The sequence below is a fragment of the Ranitomeya variabilis genome, chromosome 2, assembly GCF_051348905.1.
Source record: "Ranitomeya variabilis isolate aRanVar5 chromosome 2, aRanVar5.hap1, whole genome shotgun sequence".
NCBI lineage: Eukaryota > Metazoa > Chordata > Amphibia > Anura > Dendrobatidae > Ranitomeya > Ranitomeya variabilis.
The window spans coordinates 106377479-106384357 of record NC_135233.1 but is presented as its reverse complement, the minus strand read 5'-3'; the positions used below and the strand labels follow the sequence as shown (position 1 = coordinate 106384357).

General features: G+C 46.6%; 1 long non-coding RNA gene across 1 annotated transcript in view; it reads left to right on the top strand.

Annotated features, from left to right (window-relative positions):
* The first annotated feature begins 2931 nt into the window (after positions 1-2931).
* LOC143809149 (uncharacterized) overlaps positions 2932-6879 on the top strand; it is a 45078-nt gene continuing 41130 nt past the window's right edge. The window contains exon 1 of the long non-coding RNA XR_013222101.1: positions 2932-3061. This is a non-coding gene — a long non-coding RNA (uncharacterized LOC143809149). The remainder of the gene's footprint in view (positions 3062-6879) is intronic.

The window sequence follows — 6879 nt, the reverse complement described above, 5'->3', positions numbered from 1 at the left end:
GTTGTGATAAAGACCCTGTAAAAAGGTTCGAGCCACCTGTCATACAGGTTAGTGTCCCACCTTTATGGATGAGAGAGAACTGTGAGGACCTTGATAAGAAGCCACAGGCAGCAAGGGACTACACCAAAGCGCTAGTAGGAAGGCTTTCAACTCCACCTGGTAAAGGGGACTCTGAACTCGCTTTCAAGCCAGCCGGACCCTGCCTGTACCTGTGATCTGGTGCTCTGGGCTGTGGATGCCTGAAGTCTTCAGTAAACCAGGTAAAGAGACTGCAAACCTGTGTCATCAGTTCTTTACTGCACCACTCACCATCCTTATCTATACACCAGGAGCCCTGGGGACCTGCTTCACCTATGGGAAGTTATACCATCTTAGCTGCCATAACATCACCCCAGAAGACCCCTTTAATCAGCGTCGGTCCCCACTGACCGAATACCACAGGTGGTGCAATGAACACAAAACTTTATTCCAAACCCCTTTAAGGACATTTCCTTTAACATGGGCACCCAGGGCCATGGACCGGGTTGCCGCCACGTGACATCCCCCTTTAATTACCAGACTCGGTACCGAGTACCCCACAGCCCTGGCGGGAGTTCCATTTTTGACGTCACGAACAGGATGGACTGACCCATTGAAGTGGGTCATATGCGCCTAAGAGACTGTGTTTAACTGTGGGACTGTGAACTGTCAATTGCCGTCAAAACCGCCGCCATTACCGCACCATGTGGCGTGCAGGAGGAGTGGGGCGTGTTGTCATGGGCGGAGCTTGGAAAAACAGCGTGAATGTAATGGCCGCCCACCCATAGATACTATTATGTCCAGGAAATCTGTCCATCCCCAAAAGAAGTCCGCCTCCTGATTTGGGATGGCGGGGATGTGGAGAGAAGGAACCGCCCACGAGAGGAGGCGTGGAAGGAACAGCAGGAAGACGCGGCTGAGAACCTGGTCGGCAAGATGGCGAGTGGAGGTCACTCAGGGGAGGGGGAGGAAGCAGGAAGCTGCCCCAGCCAATGGGAGAAAGGAGAAGACCTGCCATCAGAGATGAACCCGGAGGTTCTTGGAGCAGAAGTGGAAGAGCTGTGCTGTCAGCTCCGGCAGTCCTGGTTCTGAGCAGCCTCAAAAGCGTGGGAGCAGCAGCGGAGCCAGCTTCTGGGATCTCAGCCTGCAGTGAAGGAGTGCGGCACCGTAGACAACGCAGCGGCAGGTAAGAAGACCGACACTGCCCCGGTAGTAGAGGACACCCTGATAGGGCCCGTAGAAGCTCTGCCACCCCTACCACCTGGCCGGGTGTGCAGAATAATTGATTGGGAGCAGCCCTGGGAGATCGTGCATACCTCCGAAGCCCTGTTGCAGCTGACAAAAGAGGCCCAGGAAGCACATGGAGAATGGGTGACCTTCCGGCAGGAGTACTTCGGCACCAACTTGATGGGATTCCCAGGGGAGGCCCAGGCTGAGGGAGAACATTTAGAAGTTATCAGCCAGAAGGAGTATTGCAAACAGCAGGCACTCAAACAAGAGCAGGAGGACCGAGGGCGGGACCTCCGATGCCAGGCCGCAAAATAGAAAGATCTGCAGGCTAAAGCTCAGGCCAGGAGGATATACCATGAGGAAAGGGGCCCATGGAGACATGGGACTGTAGTAGCATTTCACATCAAATCCGGCTGGGGCTTTATTAAAAAACCTGGCCTACAGCTATAGGTATTTGTCACCAGGCGTGATGTGAAACCAAACTTAATAGAGGGACACCCGGACAGGGACCTCTACCCTGGAAACCGCATAACTTACATCAGATATTGGGGAGAAAAAGGGTGGTATGCACTGCATGTACACAAATGTGCCCCAAAGGGAGCAGGACCCAGGTCACCCGCAAGTGACCCAGTGTCATCGCTAGTAACCCCTCCTAAGTCACCAGCATCATTACCTGGCAAGGTAACTCCTGCACCTACCCCCAGCAGAAAACTAACCACCCATGTGTTCCAGGGCTACACAAACAATAACAGAACTATGTTCAAAGTGCACACAAACTCCCATCATGGGTACTGATGAGCTTTCCATTGTACCTGGCACACACTTGAACTCCTGGTTAGGAGACTGTAATGTCCAGATGCTACCCTGGGGGAAGCAAAATTAAATCTGAAGAAGACAAGACTGTGAATGAGTTAACTGTCTAAAAGTTTAGTTTAACCTGGCCAGGTTTCCATTAACAGTTCATTTATTTATTAAAAGACACTGAGGCCATAGACAGTGAATGGTCCACAAACTTTCCTGTAAATAGTTGGCATCTTCAAGGTGCACTCTTGGTTCTACCCACATTGCCAGCTTGGGTAGGACCTTGTTTGTTCCTGAGACCTGAAGAGCAAAACCATCTGGCGTGGCTGAACACCGGGTCTGGATAACATGCCTTGTAGCCCGCCCAAGACCAATGTTGGGGGTTTATGACGGGTCCCCCGCGTTTTTGCTGCTGTTATAAAGTTGAATGACTTGAATAGTGTCTGCATCTTTAAATGCACTACCTCAGAATAGAAGGAAATGTTGAATTTGTTGCACTTTATAAAAATGATAATGTTTAATGTTGTTAGAAAAAGTGAGAGTCTCATGGTATAGTATGTGTCAGATAGCTAAAATATGCAGATAGTGTTGAATATTATAATAAGAGCTAGTAAGTGAGAAGTAAAGTTGATGTTTTGCATTTTGATTAAAGGAAGTCCTAAAGATAGTATATCCATAAAGAGTAGTCACCGTTTTATAGTATATCATAGTAAAGGTTATTATTATTAAAAAGTTAATTGTACCATGTACATATGTTCTTGCAACGTTTCAAGAGTTAATTCTTGAGGGAAGCCAAAGTTTACATGTATTTAACCTGTTTATATGCATTTACAAAAATCTTGTATGCCTTTTAATAATCTGTTTTTATTGTTCTTCATTTCCCAGTCGGGAATCACTGGATTTAATGGCGGGGAGTGTAACACCCCAGGGTCCTGGTTGTTACAATGGCATTGCTTTTCTCATGGGGAGAGTGATGTCACACTTGGAAGCAAGGGAAGATCTCTTCTATCAGGTAACCACAAACACACAACATATTCACACTCCAGGCTAGGAGGGGGAGCTCTAAACCCAGTTTTCAGGTTAACTTCCCTATATATATATTCTGGTCTGGAGGGAAAGTCAGTCAGTCTGTCAGAGGGACAGAACACAGTTAGTGTGTGAAAGATTGCCAGAGAGGAGCTGGTCAAGGAACTTCAGCTTAGGCAGAGCTGATAAGAAAGGAGTGTAACTGAAGAGACGTGGGAGTTTGTAGCTCTTGGCAAGAAGAGAAGAGAGCAGTCGGAAGTACTGGAGGGGCCGTGCAGCCACGAGGGTGCTGCAGCTCCTGGAGAAAAGAGCATAGGAGGACGAACAGATTTGTAGTGAGCGTGCAGGAGAGCGAAGAATAAGAGAGTGACAACTGGGGAGGACAGCTGCAATTGGTCTACCTCCCTGCAGAGCGCAGATTCCGGTAGCCGGAAGACCGAGGTTGTGTCGGACTCTAGGAGGCACAGCAGAAACCGGCAGGACAGCTGTACTAACCTGTCCGCCCTAATACCCAGTAGACACAGTGGCGCATAGAGCCCGGGTTGTGATAGAGACCCTGTAAACAGGCTCAAGCCACCTGTCATACGGGTTAGTGTCCCACCTTTATGGAGGATAGAGAGAACTGTGAGGACCTTAATAGAAGCCACAGGCAGCAAGGGACTACACCAATGCGCTAGTGTGGAGATACAGGGTCAGTGGGTGCTCTCGTCCGCTGGCCCGTCTGTCTTTAGCAAGACTGCATGGACCAGGTCTTATACCACTGAACGCCCACTCTATCTCTCGGTGGGCAATACACTACACAGACAACACAGGGTTAAGGTAAAACAGTGTGGCAATACTTTATTGAACCACAACACACCATATCAAACAGAACAGTCTCAGCAATTACACCAAGATGGTGCACATTACAGGGCCTCACCCTTCAGCTGACTCTCCAAGATAATGGTAGATGTTACGTCAGAGCTCCCAGGGTCGCTACTCCATCTGTGGTATGCACTCAGAGAGGTAACGACAAGCGTAGGGAGATATCCGAGAGCAGTCCTGTGTTCTTGCAGCCGGGTCCGATGTACCCTCAGCTGAGATCCTGAAGAGAGTCCGGTTGTTAGCTCTGTGTTACTTCAGCCCTAATGATGTGATCTCTGAGTCTTTTTTATAGCCAATGCATGTAAGCTATTTTTAGAATTACCCAGTGTCCTTCAGTTCAACATCAAGATAAGGTAAACAATGGTGATGAGATCAAGTAGTACTACTTGACCATTCAATCTATTTGCACAGTCTTTCCCTCTCTGCTTTAGAAGTCACCAAGCTGGATCCAGAATTCAATGCACAATTAGCATATCAGCACACATCAATAAACAAAGATAAACGCACACTATGTACAAGTCACTATTACAGACTTACACAATATGTTAAATAGTATATCAGTTTGCAAGTCTGTCTTCTTGAACCACCAGACATAAACACTTAAATCCACAAGCCAATATACAGAAGAAAAGTCAGTTCTTATTGGTTTGCAAAAACATAGCTGTCTGGGTAATTAAGATATACTCTGGTTTCTTCACAACTAGTAGGAAGGCTTTCAAAACCCACCATGGGGCTGCCCATGACAGGGTTTTGATGTGGTGGTCTCTTAATTTTTGCCAGAACTGGCCTTCCCAGCACCGCTCTGCTCACCAGCCATTTTTTCCTCATGTCTGGCTGTCCCACTGAGGCTGCTTCATGCAGCACTGCTGCATCTGCATGTGGGTTTCATCTAGCCTTATGCAGGGGGGTGGCTGGTCTCTGCAGGAAGTTAACCCTGCTGTGTCCTGCAGAGATTAGTTTTACTGTGTCTATATCAGGCGGCTCCACCTACCACTCCATGCCACTATGTTCCTGAGTGTGGCTTACCAAACTAAGAGAAAGCTCCTGCATGCATTGTAAGAATAAGCAAAGAATATGGAGTCAATTTGATACTCTGTGCAGTGTTGTATTGGTGGACTTTGGTTCCCAGAATTCATGTGGTTGTTTCTTTGATGCATACAACCTGCCTAAAATTGCTACAGACCAACCTTACCTGCAGTCATCAATTTCAGCAAGAAAATTCCCCTGCCACAATACAAAAGTGTCATAATTTTGATGTTTATATACCAGTCCTGGCCAGCTACCAAAGTCGGCAGAGCTTGGCTGAGATGGGGTGTCGCAAAGCCTGTCCGGACAATGCAGAACTTTTTTTGCAGCTTTAGTGGCACAAATCATGTCAGAAATGTACCTCAGTCCCTAGCTGGAGTAACGTTTCTGTTGGAGCCCATGTCAATTGTAAGATGCGCCAAATTCATTAAGAGTCTCTTAAGGAATTAGGTGCATCTATCTCCAGCATTGCCTTTATCAAAACCGCAGCTACGCCAGAGTGACCATTGGCCTCTTGGCTGCTTATCTAACTAGTGCTCTCTTTTCTTGGGATGACAGTTTAGGTGGATGGTGGACGGCCATGTCTCGGTAGGTTTACAGTTGTTCCTTACTCCTTCCATTTTTGGATGATGGATTGAACAGTGCTCTGTGAGAGGTTCAGAGATAGTGCTATTTTTTTAGAACCTAACCCTGCATCAACCCTGCATCACTCTTCTCCCCAACTTAATCCCTGACCTGTCTGGTGTATTTTTTGACATTATGCTGTTTGACTCTTTAAGTTCTCAAACAAACTTCTGAGGCCTCCACAGAACAGCTGTAGTTATACTGAGAATAAAGTACACACAATTGGATTTTATTTAGGGGTATCAGACTAATGGGGGAAAAGTACAAATACACATCACAATTTTCAGATTTATATTTTTTAAAATAATTAGAAAACCAAGTATCATTTATTCTACACTTCACACACACACACACACACACACACACACACACACACACACACACACACACACACACACACACACACACACACACACATCACATCACATCACACAAAATTCCATCAAGATACATTTTAGTTTGTGGGTATAATATAAAAAATGTGTAAACTTTCATGGGATAGGAATACTTTTTCAAGGCATTATACAGTATATATATATATATATACATATATATATATATATACACTCACCGGCCACTTTATTAGGTACACCATGCTAGTAACGGGTTGGACCCCCTTTTGCCTTCAGAACTGCCTCAATTCTTCGTGGCATAGATTCAACAAGGTGCTGGAAGCATTCCTCAGAGATTTTGGTCCATATTGACATGATGGCATCACACAGTTGCCGCAGATTTGTCGGCTGCACATCCCAAAGATGCTCCATACAAGGCAGGATGGATCCATGCTTTCATGTTGTTTACGCCAAATTCTGACCCTACCATCCGAATGTCGCAGCAGAAATCGAGACTCATCAGACCAAGCAACGTTTTTCCAATCTTCTACTGTCCAATTTCGATGAGCTTGTACAAATTGTAGCCTCAGTTTCCTGTTCTTAGCTGAAAGGAGTGGTACCCGGTGTGGTCTTCTGCTGCTGTAGCCCATCTGCCTCAAAGTTCGACGCACTGTGCGTTCAGAGATGCTCTTAGGCCTACCTTGGTTGTAATGGGTGGCGATTTGAGTCACTGTTGCCTTTCTATCAGCTCGAACCAGTCTGCCCATTCTCCTCTGACCTCTGGCATCAACAAGGCATTTCCGCCCACAGAACTGCCACTCACTGGATTTTTTTTCTTTTTCGGACCATTCTCTGTAAACCCTAGAGATGGTTGTGCGTGAAAATCCCAGTAGATCAGCAGTTTCTGAAATACTCAGACCAGCCCTTCTGGCACCAACAACCATGCCACGTTCAAAGG